Source organism: Mytilus californianus, unplaced genomic scaffold (genome assembly GCF_021869535.1).
Source record: "Mytilus californianus isolate M0D057914Y unplaced genomic scaffold, xbMytCali1.0.p SCAF_2, whole genome shotgun sequence".
In the NCBI taxonomy this organism is placed as follows: Eukaryota; Metazoa; Mollusca; class Bivalvia; order Mytilida; family Mytilidae; genus Mytilus; species Mytilus californianus.
Genome location: NW_026262668.1, coordinates 34,280,451 through 34,298,232, shown reverse-complemented (window position 1 = coordinate 34,298,232; position 17,782 = coordinate 34,280,451).

Genomic DNA, 17,782 nt, shown 5'->3' with positions numbered 1-17,782 from the left:
ATAAACCATTTTGATGAATGCTAATAATAAATAGAAGTATACATTTTGGAATTTGAAAATGCCTTCAGGAGTGAAATCCAAAAAATTAAAAATTGGAAATGTTTCTGGTGGTTCCATCTGAAAAAGGAAGAGTTTTTTTTTTTTTGCCTAATTTGAAATACATAAGAAAATCCAGTGGCACAGGGTTTGAACATTCATTGTATCAATAATTGCCATTTTTTTTCAAATGGGTTCTAGCCATCTTTATTTGTCTTTTTATAATGTTATTCAATTGTTGTTGTCAAGACTTTGTCGATGAAGTTGCATCAACACGTTGAGAATGCATAAAAAAGATATAGTTCCTTGCATTTTTTCTTTATTTCCAGTAAAAATTCCAATATCAATGTAATAATATGAATGACTTATCCAAAAATTCCAATATCCAACAATAATCAACTCTCAATTAAACAAGAAGGACAATTAATTCATGCACAACGCGCATTCGTGAATTGCTATGATGTGTTGTTCGGTTATTTGTTAAATATTTTTTTCAATATTTCAATATTCTATAATTATCTAAATGTGAATTATAATAATGTCGTGCATGTGAGTTCCGAAAGGTAAAGTACACGTGCCTAAAGTCTTTCAAGGTACAAACACGATCTTTGGGCTTATTATTAACAATATTTTCTGCGCGTTATGTGGGAATAGAAGTGGTAAATACAATATAACATATGTACTGAATTCATTAATTTATAAAGCAGTCTTAAAAACAAGTGATCATTTTACTTTCGAGGTTTCAAAATCAAATGTGTATGGAAGCCCCTTTTAAAGCATTTAAGATTCAAATGCCGATTCATTATTACGGATTTCAAAAGAGATTTTATTTGTTATTTTGAAATTTAGAATTAGTTATGACTTCTCGTAATTATTTTTGTTTTTATATTGGTAATTACAGATTTAGATATTCGTTATGTCAAATTGAATCTGTAACACATATTTTTTTTAATTCATGAAAATGAAATTCTACAAGAAATAATCTTTAATACAAGAATCAGTTACCATACGATACCATGCCCCGCTCGCACTATATTTCAATGTTCAGTGGCAGTGAAATCGGGGTCAAAACCGTAATTTAGCGCAACATAATAAACATGATGATGTGAAAAAAAAAATGCGGGGCATAATAAACGTAATATGGTGCTGCTTCAGTGCACCAGTCAGACATAAATTTCTGAAATAATTTTGATTAGGCAAGTTGGATGTCAAACTTTTGAAAAAATAACGTCTTAAATAATTTCGAGCATCAACACCAAAAAGGTCAATAGCAAGTAATCAGGGAATTGCAATATTAGTTTTAATACAATATCATTATACAACCGAGCTGAAGTACTCAGCATTTCATCAGCCGTAAGTAGTCAGTGATTCGGTACTGACATGATTTATAACAAACTTTCCATAAATTCACCGTTGATAGAATTAGAAATTACGAAGAAAACTAAGATTCCAACTCCCTCAAGTGGTTGACAATAAATGAATTCGGCTATTTTTTTTTAGATCCCTTCTGATATCATAGCTCCCTTAACTTGTTCGTGTATTTATACATCATTGGTTTTCAAATGATTTAGTTTGATCGTTCCTGATTAAGTAATTCAGAAAAGCGCCTCGGGCGCAAAAACTGTATGTGTGTTATTTCCATTTACAATTATATCTTTCTATTGGGAGGATGGTCCCCTTGGGGATGATCAGTCCACCAACAGCGATATCATCCTACTAGCAGTAACTATGATACAGATTTCAGTTTGCATGCTTCTTGAATAGCTGTCATAAAGATTAATGACATTAACAGGAATTTGCTCTTTATGACAAATGTGCATTTCCACATAATCGGTTATCTTAGATTCCAGTGTTTTAATTTGTGAAAAGCGCGGGAGACATTTTGCTACGGTATGTCAATCTTGTTGATTTCAATGGTTATGGGCGTTTTCAAAAACTCGGCTTTTCCAGCAGGTATTTATACATCAAACTTGGTAAAGAGTGTGATGAAATTATGGGCCTTATTCAATATTACAACCACAGGTAAAAACGTCACTAAATATATAACTGTTAGAGAGTACTCGCTGTTGTCAGTTTGTATTGACTGTCCTTGCGATATCTAGATTATAAAATTTAGTATTGTTTCACATGCACCTGAGTTTTAGTCGTCTGTTATACTGAAATTAAAGAATTGACTGGGTTTTTTTTTCTCTGGTTTCCTATAAACGCTCTTCAAAGTAACTCTTGGTAATTCCCACATATCAAGATAAAGAGAATGAATTGAGAACTATTTAATGAAAATGAAAAATGAAAACAGGAAGTTTTGAGTACTTAAAATGAAATAAAAAAGAGAAATGGTAGAGTACTTGCTATAAAATTAGAAGAATGAAGGTTGAATAAGTAAAGAAATAAAAAAAAGAGAAAGGTTTGAGTATTTAAAATGAAATAAAAAGGGAAAGGGTTTAGTATTTAAAATAAAAAAATGGAAGGGTTGAGAGTTTGATATATTAAACTAGAGGCTCTCAAGAGCCTGTGTCGCTCACCTGTATTTACTGATGCTTTGGAAATCATGTAAAATAAGGTTAAAATCATAATTAATAGTATTAGATATTAGATATTATAATGATATCTAAGATAATAACAAAAAACTGCAAAATTTTTGTAAAATTACTAACTCAGGGGCAGCAACCCAACAACGGGTTGTCGGATTCGTCTGAAAATTTCAGGGCAGATAAATCTAAATCTGATGAACATTTTTGCCACCTGTCAGATTTGCTCTAAATGCTTTAGTTTCAGAGATATAAACCAAAAACTGCATTTTACCCCTATGTTCTATTTTTAACCAAGTTGGCCATGATGGTTGGAAGGCGGGGTCATCGGACAAAATTTTTAAACTAGATACCCTAATAATGATTATGGCCAAGTATGGTTAAATTTGTCTCAGTAGTTTCAGAGAAGAAGATTTTTGTAAAAGATTACAAAAATTTACGAAAAATTGTTAAAAATTGACTATTAAGGGCAATAACTTATTTGTAGATCTTACTTTGCTGAACATTATTGCTGTTTACAGTTTATCTCTATTTATAATAATATTCAAGATAATAACCAAAAACTGCAAAATTTCCTTAAAATTACCAATTCAGGGGCAGCAACCCAACAACAAGTTGTCAGATTTGTCTGAAAATTTCAGGGCAGATAGATCTTGACCTGATAATAAGTTTTATCCTGTCAGATTTACTCTAAATGCTTTGGTTTCAGAGATATAAGCCAAAATCTACATTTTACCCCCTATGTTCTATTTTTAGCCATGGCGGCCATCTTGGTTAATTGGCGGGGTCATCGGACACATTTTGTAAACTAGATACCCTAATGATGATTGTGGCCAAGTTTGGTTAAATTTGGCCCAGTGGTTTCAGAGGAGAAGATTTTTGTAAAAAGCTAACGACGACGGACGACGGACGCCAAGTGATGAGAAAAGCTCACTTGGCCCTTCGGGCCAGGTGAGCTAAAAAGGGGAGAGTTAAGTAATTAAATTTACGGAAAGGTAAAGGGTTGAGTACTTTGAATAAAATAAAACAAACAAAAGGTTAAATATTAAAAAAAAAACTCTAAATATGACCAAGAAACAGGACAACCTCGCACATTTTTCATAAAAATCTATATTTATATCTTAATATCTTTTCAAATTTGGATTAAATGTATCGATAAAATCGATATCGGTTTATATTCTTTTGGACTGTCCAAACGTGACCGTCGCCAAGAAATTGCACCAAGAAATGTTATGCTTAACTAAAAATGCTGAAAGACATCGGTTTTATAATTGTCACACATACAAAATTTATTCAACAAGTAAATGGAAGAGACGAAAGTAATAAAAAACAATGTTTTTAAAATATTATACCGAAAAAAACAAAATATTGGTTGCACGAGTAGGTATAATAAAAACAACCCAAATGTATTTGCTTTATCTTTAAAAAAAGAGAATAACAAAGCCTTAACGCCTATATTGTAAAATATATATACTGACTGGTTTTAAGAGAGAGAAAAAACTGTTCAAACGATCTTCAAGGGAAAAAACTGTTGGTAGAGTAAATGGTCATTACAAATGCTTGATAAGATGAGTCGAACACATGAATAAGGTATACGTTAAAATGTGGCTTTTAAGTCGTCAAAAAGAGAGAAAAAATAAATAATTAAAACCGATAAAGTCTTTGTTTCCAATCATTTAAGGTCAAAATGCCATGCAAGTCAATTGAACAGTCAACATGTTATGTTTTCCAAATGTTGAGATAATTGGTATTTTTCATGACTATTTTTCAGGCTATATTATATCTAGTGTGAAATAATTAATCGGTAATGGGAACATTAAAATAAATGAGTATTTCACAACATACATGGTGTTTTAATACCATAAACACGTATAATGCTCACTGAAATCAGTACCGTACGATGTGTTATAGGATAAATGTACTGAAGTCTTTAACCTTATGTTTCAAATTTTTAGTTGGTAATGTTGAGCTGTTAAGGAGAGGCGACAACTGATAACGACATGGCTAAAAAAAAAAGACCAACAGACAAACAACAGTACACAAAACACAACATAGAAAACTAGACTGAGCAACACGAACCTAACCAAAAACTGGGGGTGATCTTAGGTGCTCCGGAAGGGTAAGCAGATCCTGCTCCACATGTGACATTGCACTATTAATAACAGATTTTGGGAATTTCTCAATGAGACAACCCCCTCCCCAACCAACACAACGATTTTTATCTATAGACAAGTGAACATACAGTATGAAAAGCTCTAAATCTAATGACAGTCTACTGTAGAAATACAGTGAATTAAGTTAACAGACTACCAAAGACACGCAAGCAACACAAAATTCCTGAAAATTACAAATAAAGCATTAAAATATGACTACTAACGACATTCATACTGCAACTACAACACTTCCTGTTGTCTTTATCTACCAAATATAGTAACAAAATGTTTTCGTGCAAAGTCGATTTCATGTCACGTCACTTTTCTTCACAATTTGGGGTTCGTTTAGGGATGGAAAAAAGCAAGTTTTATTTTTGTGTTAGCATTCTCAGAAATATAATTGTAGCAATTTTAAGCTGGAGTATAAAAACAAGAATAAAAATAAAAATATGATTTAAAGAAATATCGAAATAGATTTATATACATTTTTAAATAGGAGTAAATGGTTCTCTAATATACATGTATATATGAGTATCATGCAAATGTGTCACCTCTACCTTTCTTAAGTTGAGATTGATTCTTACAACATGGATGGGTTTTATTTGCAACCTAAGTTTCAAGTCGCATATCAATGTTTATAGAAATTGAGCGTTAAATCATGATAATTTCATTCACATTAATGCTCTGGACTTGGATAGAGGGAGATGGAGAAATTTGGACTGCCTCTAGAAGTTTTTTATACGCATCATGATGACCCCAGCAATACAGCCAGTCGTGTTAAGTCATCTTTGTCTATTGTAGTTGCAACCACACTTTTACAAACTTAATTTTTTGATATACATTTTCATGTAAAGCATGGCAATATTGAAGCACTGCAGACAACTGGGAGAATGGAACCTTCTAGTTTACCAGCAATAGAATCGACGGATTGGTACATTGTATAAAAACAGACCTTGGTGTATACAACAGGTGTTTTTGAAAAAAAATCGATAGGTATGCTCGTGAGGAGAAGTTTGAGAAGACAAATAAATAAAATGTTCAAGAGCATCAACACTTAATAGATCTGGAGAGAATATTCAGAAGAAAAAAAAAACGTTTAAGGGCTTAGTGTGTTTCGATCTTAGTTTAAGTAATCGATTGTTTGACGTCCAGTGGCAAATACTTCATGAATGTTCAGGAAGACAGCTTTAGCACATTTACATAATGCATAGACTGAAAATTGTCTAAATGCATCATTCAAATCATACTAAACACCGGAGCACTGGATACTTGAGAAAGGTGGTACCATAAGCGATGGAAGGTCCATGAACAGCAGTACCAATGCATGTTTAGTACTAAAAACGAATTATTCTGATTCAGTGAGCACGACACATGTATCAGGAATAACCAATCAACGTTTACTTAAATACAATATAATTACATTGCATGTATGTTTCACGAGAATCCGTTAGTTTGATTGGCGAACAACAATCGCACGTCATTCAAAAAATCAACATTCATATCAAAATGAAATGTTACATTCGTAATGACACATGCTTCCAAAAAAAGTGCACAGGTAAATAAAAGAAAAACTTTTTTTAAGGTCTTATTAGCATACAAATATTTTATAAGAGATGAATGCTTCTTTCGAAAAGTGTTGATCGTGTACACATTTTTAGAATGAAGCGATTCATGTGCTTCGGTCAACACTTTTACACCCCAATAAAATTACAAAAAGAAGCATTCATTTCTTAAATGAATTTAAGGCTGAAGTCACTAAAATTTAGAGACACATCAAATAAGTCTTCTTCATTAGACCATCTAATATTCATTGCATGCAAATAACATAAATGCATTCGTGCAAGAGAACAAAAAGAAAAACACATAGAGAACTGTTTATCTTTTTCCTTAACCCCTCTTTACAGTTCAAAGACCGTGTTATAAAGGATGTCACCATATTTTCATTAAATAATTAGAAACTTTTTAAGCTTATGCGCATAAATACATACATACTGAGTTCAAAGTAGTTTTTATTATAAAAATTTAAATCATGAAAAGGTATTCTTTAAAAGATAGGTGAAAGATACAAAAAAGACATCCAAACTCATTAGTCAAAAGTCATGATACGATATGACTTAACTCAAACACGAAAATAAGATGCCTGTAACTTAGCACCTTACGTTTTTAAGCCCGAAAGTGATCCAGGTTTACATTTCTTAAACTGAGATATGTCAACTTTAAACTGAGGAAAGTGAACCTGGAAGTGAGAAATGTTAAATCGAAAGTAAGAAAGTCAACATTGAAAAGAGAATTTTAAAATTGAATGTCATTACCAGCCTTTCTTAATTATGCTATCAATACCTGTAACTTACTCTTATTTTGGAACGGAATATGTCATGTATATGAATATATATATTAACAACACAATACATGCAGACAGAGTTCGCTCAAAGTTTGTAAATTAAAAAGAGACTTACCTGAATGGTCCCAGTATGCTTGAAAAAAATTATACATTTAACAGTGTGTAGAATATTGAAAAAAGCGAAACAAAGGAACATTTCGTTGAAAACAATTATTTTGACACTTATAGAAACCAACCAAAAAATAAATATACTTACTTACAAATGTACTCACAAATAGCCAATAATTTTTCGTCCGTAGTTTTAGTACTATCAGTTGCAGCACTACTATTTATGCATAATAATGTTGTTAAAAATACCACATAAATTGAAAAGTTAATATTCATTTTTGGCGTTTCGTATTTCGTCAAATACGACAGTTAGTTCACAATTTGCTGAAGTCTCAAAGAATCACCACTCTGGCATTGATCTTTTTATAATTTACAGAAATTAACTGCTTCCCAAAGCAACCAATCAGAATCTCAGACACAGACTATGTGGATGATAATTATGGTAATGTAAATCAATGTTTTCTTCTGAGATATGGTTTCAAAAAATATATCTATAAAATAATTTATCCTTTTTATTTGATTTCGTCAGTATCATCACTTAGTGAAAGAGTATAAACCTTACTGACAGTTCTTTCAGTATAGACTTTTAGTACTTTAAAGGTGTAAACAAAGATAAATTTAAGGACCTATCGCGATGAGTTTACATCCAAATAATTACAATCATGATCATGATGTTACAAATGTTTGGACGTCGTGGGAGAGATTTGTTAGTGCAACTGATGTTCGACAGTGCGGGGGAGGTGTTTTGGTCTGTATACGTGATAATAAGATATCATTGAGTGGGATAAATTAGAGGTTTAATTCATTGATAAATATTTGTTAATGACTTATTAGTACTTTTCCCTTGATATTTAAAAAAAAATAAATAAATAGAGAATTATCATGTATGGATGTGAAAGATTAAAGCATGTTTATTTAAACCATTACTGCAATAGATATGGAAGCGAAAGAAATACATTTAAATATAGAAACGAAAAAAAAAAACCAAATAAATTAGAAAGATTGATGGGCGGTATTATGTTATTTTTTAGTTTTATTTTCTTCAATAGGAAAACACAACTTAAACTTTACAATTTAAATATATTTAGTTATTCAGATCAATTAAAAAGGATACAATTTTATGACGTCATGCTGGAATTACGTTGCATGTTCTGGTCTTGTCGTGACGTAATATTATAAATGCAAACTGCAAGTTAATTGAGTTGTTTTCCCTATAATTGTTATGTTTTAAAACTCAATATTTTAATGCTGTAAAACATTGAGCTAATCGATGACTACACGTGTTTATACCATTAATCATTAAGATTTTAACTAAATATGCATTTACAAATGTGCACGTAAATTACTGAATCTAAGAATAAAACCAATAATAATAACTGACGATGAGATAATAAAGGTGTAGGTTCACGAAGGGCCGCGTAAAACTGGCCCTTTTCTATTGTTCTTTTTTTTTTATTATCGGGCAAAGATGTTTCAAATTTCACAATGAAAAAGTTGAGATATTAGTATTATTATAATACAAAATAACTTTTTTTGGCACCCCACATTATACATCATTATACATTATGAAGTTTGTGTGTTGTAATGTCATTTTGGTCCAAATTTCCCATAACTTATCGAAGTTTTTAGCATAATTCACCTTGACAGCCATCTCCGATCCAGAAAAAAAAATGTGTTTATGGATTCAATAATAACCATGGCACATAGGTTACAGAACATTTTGGATCGTAAGTTGCGGCCAAGGTTTTCTTAAAGCTTTAAGGTCCTTAAATGCACAAAGTTATCGAAGTTTGACAATATCTCCAAAATGTGCTGACTTTGAAGCCTATGATGTAGAGATTTTTTTTATTTTAGCAGTAAAGTTTTTGAAACAGACCAACCTAAGAACCAGAAGTCAGTTCACTCTGTTAAAGGAGGAGGTATCATAAGAGTCATTATTTGGCCTCTAAAATTGCAAAAATGGTCCACTAATTCAAGCGTTTCTAAATTATTATTTAATGGTACCAATAAAGGAACCAGTCACTATAGTCTGAAAACTTTACGTCACTATTTGACGTGTTTTTTTTGCACTAAAAGTAAAATGTTTGCAGCATTAATTCCAGGATGTAAGACACAGTACTGATTTCAAAAAAAAAACCCGGAATGAATGTCTTATGAACACCTGACGGATTTGATTTTCTAATTCAAGGGGCCAAAAAGTGGCCTTATCATACATGTACATCACTCCTTTCTGAAGTACAATCTTCTTGTATATATATTTTTTTTCATTACCAAAGAAGTTATATTATCAGCTATAGTTAGATGAGGGTATAAGGCGTCTGTGCAATGCTAGGCGGTGTTGTCGTAGTGAGAAGTAAAAAGTACAGGTTCCAGGCCCGGTTTGGGAGGAAGTAAAGAATTAGATCTACTCTAACATTATTAGGTTGGTTTTCTAGGCACTTTATAAGATAAAACGTCTAGATATAAGTCAACAATTTTTATTACGAGGGCGCTGGATCGTTAAAAGTAACGATACCTGTACACAATAAATAAATTATTTAAACGCCTAATAAGTGTACAAAACAACATCAATATTAAAAAAAGGAAAAATTAAATATAGAGTTTATCTATAAACTTTCGGATAACAGATATCATTCACCAGTATGATTATGATGTAAAATGAATCATATCAATCTATTCTGATTTAAAACTATAACAATCTTTAAATTTATACAATTAAAACCGAACAACGCTTGTACAATTCTAAAATTTCAAAAATGACGTAGGTTAGATATTTACAACAGAGACTGCATAAATATGCTTCTATCAAACATAAACTAAAAGAACTAGCCAAGGAATTTGTATTTGTCCCGGCTGATAAAGCTGCTAATAATATCATTATAGTTTGACGTAAATTTTACATTGAGGTTCTGCAAAAGGAAATCACGAATTCACCAACATTCAAACTGACTTCATTTTCAGAAAACGATATCTGTAACAAACATAAACCATTAGCTACTTCTTTACAAGCAGAACCAAATACAATGAAAGTCCCAGCTATGTACTGGCTTCCGAAGCTACACAAATCACCTTACAAATATAGATTTATTTCGTCTTCAAGTCATTGTTCCACTACTAAATTGTCTATTCTACTAGTAGTACACTAGGTACAATCAAAAACCTGAAATAAATTGTTCAAATAAGGCCTTTGAAAATAGTGGAATTAACTACTTTTGGAGTGTCAAAAACTCGTTGGAAGTACTTGATAAATTGCATGCATATATTGGTGATTTTGAATGTGTTCAAAGTTTTGATTTTTCTACCCTATATACCACTTTGCCTCATATTCTTATTTAGAAAAAAATTCACACACCTAATTAAATGGGCATTTAAAAAGTCGGAATGCGAATACATATGTTCAAACTCTTTTAGGTCATTTTTTAGTAGAAACAAACAAAAGAGCTATGTCAATTGGACATGCTTTGATACTATATCTGCCCTTGAACTTTTACTTGATAACATTTTTGTTCGCTTTGGAGATTCCGTATATCGTCAAGTTATCGGAATTCTAATGGGGACTAACTGTGCACCACTTATTGCGTACCTGTTTTTGTATTGTTATGAGTTACAATTTATGACTAAAATCAGGAAAGACCCATCGAAACAACATCTGATACAAAAATTTAACAATACTTTTAGATATTTGGATGATATATTGGCTCTCAATAATGACGACTTCAGTATGTATACTAAAGAAATTTCTCCTGTTGAACTTACTTTAAATAAAGCTAATACTAACAATGACCACTGTCCTTTCCTCGATCTTGATATCTATATCATTAACGGGAAGCTTAATACAAAAATTTATGATAAAAGAGATGATTTTTCATTTCCTATCGTTAATTATCCATCTTATGGTGTTTATATATCTCAACTTGTACGATTCGCTCGTGTATGTAACAACGTTTTAGATTTTAGCCAGAGAAATTTATGTATTACTGAAAAATTATTACACCAGGGTTTTCGATATCATAAACTAGTCAAAACATTTACTAAATTTTATCATCGGTATAAGGACATCATTCGTAAATATAACTCAACATGCAGACATCTTATACGTTCGGGTATTTCACATCCAATCTTTTATGGTAATATTCTTTACAAAGCACAAAAATGTCAGTATTCCCCTCAAAAGCTAACAAAACCTTTAAACAGACTTATTAAGAAGGGATATAGTTACGATACTGTTGTCAGGTCATTAAAGATTGCATATTTTGGCTTTAATATTGATTCACTTATAGGGTCTTTGCATCGGAATTAAACACATTTATTCTAAAACCAGTTGTTGGCATGATGCGGGTTATGTTCTTCTCATATATTTTATGATGGTATGATACTAAACCCCTAACGGGAGGGATTGTACTTCATTTTCATATGATGAAGACATAATCTTTCAATCAGTTTAATTGAGTTCTGGAACTGGCATGTCAGTAACTGCTAGTAGTCCGTTGTTCATTTATGTATCATTGTCATTTTGTTTATTTTCTTTTGTTTCCTATTCTGACATTGGACTCGGACTTCTCTTAAACTGAGTTTTACTGTGCGTACTGTTGTACGTTTGTTTTTCTACATTGGCTAGAGGTATAGGGGGAGGGTTGAGATCTCAAAAAAACATGTTTAACCCCGCCGCATTTTTGCGCCTGTCCCAAGTCAGGAGCCTCTGGCCTTTGTTAGTCTTGTATCATTTTTAATTTTAGTTTCTTGTGTATAATTTGGAGTTTAGTATGACGTCCATTATTACTGAACTAGGGACTCTGTGGGATTTTTTTTAATGAAAAAAATACAAAAAAAGAGTCCCTAATTGAACTAGTATACATATTTGTTTAGGGCCAGCTGAAGGACGCCTCCGGGTGCGGGAGTTTCTCGCTGCATTGAAGACCCATTGGTGGCCTTCGGCTGTTGTCTGCTCTATGATCGGGTTGTTGTCTCTTTGACACATTCCCCATTTCCATTCTCAATTTTATTCTAACAAAAATAGTAATGTGCGATATGAACTGGTATATTTCTAAAATTTCACAGGTGACGAAAGTTAAGATATTACTGTAACAACGTTTTGCGTTTTGAAGTTCGCAAGTGATCCAAGTTTACATTTCTGCAACTGAGAAATGTCATTTTGGAAGTGAACAATGTCATCTTGGAACTGGGATAAGACAACTTAGAAGTGAGAAATGTTAAGTTGGAAGTAAGAAATGTCAATGTTGAAATGAGAAGTTTGTAAAATATAATGTCATTATCAGCCGTTCTAAATTATGCTGTTAATTCATGCAGGATTTTGAAAGCATTGTTTCCTTTTGTCAATATCTACCGGTGGTTCCTCTCTTGTAATTGATTGTTGGTTCTTTAATGTCCAGTGGCAAATATTTCATGCATGTTCAGGACGATTTATCAGTCGATTTTTTTAAAAGTCTGTTTTTATGTTCATTTTGAAGGTTTTTATTACCCAAAAAGTTTTTATTTGCAGTACAAACAGCATTGTATAGGATGCTGTGTTGTAATCTGTTATGCATGATGGATACGCATCTATTCATGCAGCTTAGTCAAACAGACCTCATTTGCTAAGAGTAGTTGTGAATATACACTTCGTTATACAGAATACACATTTCTATTAAAGATGTTGGACACATGATTTTCAACTATAACCAATCGAAGACACATGTACATCAAGAGAATACTATTAAAAAGTAAAATAACAAAATTGAAATATACCGAACTCCAAAAGTCCCTTATCAAAATTTTAATGACAAAATCAAAAGCTCAAACACATCAAACGAATTGAAAACAACTGTCATATTCCTGACTTGTAGCAAAACTTTATATTTGGGAATATCAATATAAAATCAATGGTCAGTATAGTAGGCGAGACATTTCAGCGTGTGCACTCTTGTACTTCATTGGCATAGTTTACATGGGAAAGAATTGTCATTTAATTTCAGTAAAGTAATCATTTTGGACTAAAACCTAAGTCTCTTTTGTTTAAATGTAAAGAAGGCAAAGATGTTTCGGTTGATTTCGAAAAAAAATAAACTATGAGAGTTTATCCCAGGAGGAAAAAAAACGAAATCAGAAATGTTGTTTTCTTAATGGACAAGTTTTGCATCAGTGATGCAGCATACCATGAACTGACAATGCTTTCCGATGAACTTCCCCGATCTTACATGCCGACTGAGTGCCGTTCAGATTTAAATAAGACTATTCATGTTGGAAGACTGCCTGGATCGAAATTTCTACCGAAGTTGAGAAATTAATTGAAAATCACTTGAAGCATCAGCCTGATTCATCACACACAAAGATAAAGATATAGGAAGACGGAGCTCGTGTAAGCCGTGACGGTATATCAAATTTTGTAATACTTTCCATTTCAGATGCTTCCTCCCATACAAAACTGTCTTATCAGGAATAACAAACCATTGCAATTGTTGAATGGTGAGAACTATGAAAATTTGAAATAAACACTGTAAACCTGTCTTTGACCAAATAACCACTTTATTATCAAATACATGTAAAAACAAAAGATCAAGAAGATTGATGGTTGAACGTTTACTACCCAACAGCATATATTACATGCACTAGTGTTTTTTTCAATAATGCTGCTGCATCATAATTATAAAGACTATCAAAGTAAGGAAATGGATGAAAAAAAAAACAGAAGAAGTACATGTAACTAAATACTAGTATAAGAAACCTGCTTAAAATTATCTTAAGAAACAGAAATATAGTATAATGTATAGTAAAAGAATATATGACAGATTATTAACACAATCAAGACACACAATAGAACCTACATTGTATACATGTAACTGTCAGATAAAAAACCCTACTTATAAATGAATGGACGAATTATCTATAGTAAATCAATATATTGTGATACATTTAATAACACACACTAGAACGTAGTAGAATGATGACATTAATTCATAGTTAAATGCTCAATAAAGGTCTTTTTAGTTTTGTTGCTTCCAGAAGTCTGAAAAAGTCTGATGTACTTCATGAATGTATTGGTTAAAATGGCAACATTAGTGTGATCTATTTTCTTTCCAATTGTTTGCATTTTATCTGCCATTTTAGAGTGGTTTGATGTAAAAATAAGAAGATGTGGTATGATTGCCAACGAGACAACTCTCAACCAGAGACCAAATGAAGTAAATGTTAACAACTGTCGGTAACCTTACGGCCTTCAACAATGAGTAAAACCATTGACGTGCCCATTGCGGGATTGTTGTCATTTGCTTAATTAATTAATTAATTAATTAGTTATCATACATTGAATTTTCCCAAATGTTTTGCAATCTCCCTCCTCTGTTCTTTCTAGGACGGGTGTTGACATGCCCACAAAGGTATTGTTGTAATTTGTTTTATTTTTTAAAACTAGTTTCCATAACAACCTTTCCATCGGTAGAGGAGGAGACATGCCAAAATTTGGAAATCATGCATTTTAACAGCGACATAAGCTATATACAGCATCCGTACATCAATTTTGGACATTAATAAGAACTTGTTTGTTTTAATCTTAATATTAAATGATTGATTGATTGTTGATGTTTAACGCCACTTTCAACACACTTGTCTATATAATGGCGGCCAGTTTTATCGGCGGACGAAGTCAGAATACCTGGAAAGAATCACCGACTTTGTTCTGCAGAATAACTGTCAATCCTAGTCATTTAAGATCGTGTTCGAACGCACCTTGCCACGAGCGGGTTTCGAACTCACATTCCACCTCAGTGTTAAAAGGCTAGGGACAGTTACTAAAACCACTCGGCCACCGAGGACTCTTTTAATTAGGTATTCTGTTGTTCTTCTTGATAATAACTCAGATGTTTAGTGTTACATGTATGTTGGAGGTCACCCACGATTTTTGGTGTGGTTCGTGACTCAGTCTTTAGTTTTCTTATGTTGAGTTTTGTATACTGCTATTTGTCTTTTGATAGTTTTTCGTGTTTTGTTATAGCCTTGTCAGTTTGTATTCGACTTATGAGCTTGAATATCCCTTTGGGTATATTTCGCCTCTCTCTTGTATAATAAACAAAGCTTGGTTCAAATACAAACAAAATGAATTAGAATGTCAAAATCAACAATATCGACAAGAGTAACTATTTTGACTTCTTCTGCATTTAATTAGAAAATCTTGCTTATTTCACATGTAAAATTCAAAATGAAACATTTGATCTTTCGCCTCAATATGTAATTAAATAGTTCTTCTTGCACTTCTTAAAATTTTGTTTGCTTTAAGGTTGTTTAAGATGCTCTTAACCGGGAGATTGATCCTGCTTTCTGTATTCTTGATTCTTGTATTTTTCAAGTTTACATAAAGACAAAGCAATTAGGACTCTAGCGTTTTATAATTGTCTCTAATATGTTATTTCCAAATACAAGTTTTTGTAAGAGTTAAATTAAGAAGTTTTATAAATAGCAGATATTTCAATATACTAGAAGTTTATTTTCTTCTATAAAAAGAAAGTGCAATTGCCAATAGTAAATTTGTTAAAGAATAAAAAAACTATTAAGAAAGAAAAAAACGACTAGTGTTTTATTATTGCAGTTGAATATTGCGGTGTTTGAGCAAAAAGTTAATGAGCCAGGATTTTGTCAAAGAGCATCTCGTTTGTTTTCTCTCAAAAAGTTCGTCCGAAGATACCAACCAAGACCTAATATATAAATTTTCAGTGTCACCTTCACAAATGATACAGGATGGTCTTGAGTTATAGATTCCAAGTATTGACGTTGTGTATCATTTTATTTAGCATGGCAGTTTTCTTTTTATTCATCTTTGAATATTGTGTACCTTCGTAATGTGCCCCCCCCCCCCTCCCCCCAAAAAAGTGCGAAAAAATGAAAATAGAGGGAAAACCGTAACAGCTTTACGTGTTTGTAATCGCCTGGTAGGTATAGTGTCTGGCTGAGATCGTGTTTTTCGAGTACATCGGTTTACTTTTTTCGAGTGTAGGCCAGGTTTTCCGTGTGATATTACATGCGACCCGATCGATTTGCTGCTATTTCGCAAGTATGATCCATTCATCTTATTCTGGATACTAGCTTGACCAGTGTTTTTTGACCAAATTCACTCGAAAACGTGGTCACACTGAAAAAAATCTCTATCAAATCACTCGAAAAATCCGATACCAGCCGGACACTATACTTACTGTGATCAATGATTTTATTCAAACACACACACATGTATATATATATATATATATATATATATATATATAAGAACGTCTAAACAAATGACAACTCCATCCATTGGATCACCAGTGAAGGTGATACACGGCTGAAAACACATTATATTCATAACAACTCTAAATATCAGCACAACAATGTTAAATCTGCAAATTTGCGGAAGCAAATTTTTGTTCTTCCCTCGCCGCTCGCCAGGATTCGAACTCATGCTATTGGGATATCGTGACAATACCGCCTGCACTGTGGCCAGCGCTCTAGACCACTCGACCACATAGACTGAACAAAATTCAGCTTTCGGTGGCCTAGTGCCTATGTCTCAATTAATTATTTCTGTGACTGCATCTTACGATCCTTTACGACAGATAATTTAGCTAATCTGCAATTAATTCCATCTTCATGCCTAATATATCATGTACTGTGTTACAACTCTAGATTATACTGACGAGGAAAGGTAACACTAGGCCACCGAAAGCTGCGGTATTGTTACGATATCCCAATAGCATGAGTTCGAATCCCGGCGAGAGAAGAACAAAAATTTGCTTCCGCAAATTTGCAGATTTAACATTGTTGTGCTGATAGTTAGAGTAATTATTAATATAATATATGAGTTCGAATCCCGGCGAGGGAAGAACAAAAATTTGCTTCCGCAAATTTGCAGATTTAACATTGTTGTGCTGATATTTAGAGTAGTTATGAATATTAAATGTGTTTTCAGCCGTGTATCACTTTCACTGGTGATCTAATGGATGGATCTGTCGTAGAGTTGTCACTTGTTTAGACGTACTTATATGTACTTATATATACTTGTATTTATATATAAACAAGTCAAAATTGAAAACAACGTTCAAACCTATGATTGCGTTGGATAAAAACCGCAATTTTTGTACGTGTGCATGCAAAACAAATTTCTTGGTAGAGGGGTCTAAATACAACACAAACAACATTTTCCAAAAGACCAAAAGAGTGAAAAAGTATATTTTAACAAAACGCATTTGACTATAAGGTCGAACAACGGATGTTCTTAAACCCTGCTGACTGCCATGGCAATTGCCAAGTAAACGGATCACCAGATGTAACAAAATGGATCTTAATTATTAATTTAATACCAAACAGAAAACAATAAACTATAATTATATATTTGTAAATCAAAACTTAACTTACACGCTAGTAAAGAATGTTCAATTATTCAATGTTATTCAAAAAACAAGGTGTACTCCTGTTATATTTTATGTTATTTGTTTTCAGGCGTTGAGAACCCTTTAATAACCCCTCATATGAATTTGGCGATACTTTTTAAGTAGTTAAACATTCTTGGCTCTTAAATGGTTTTTGTTGGACGTTCATGATGTCAGATGAAGATATATCCAAAAAAAGGCTTTCGGACACACTTATTCTATAAA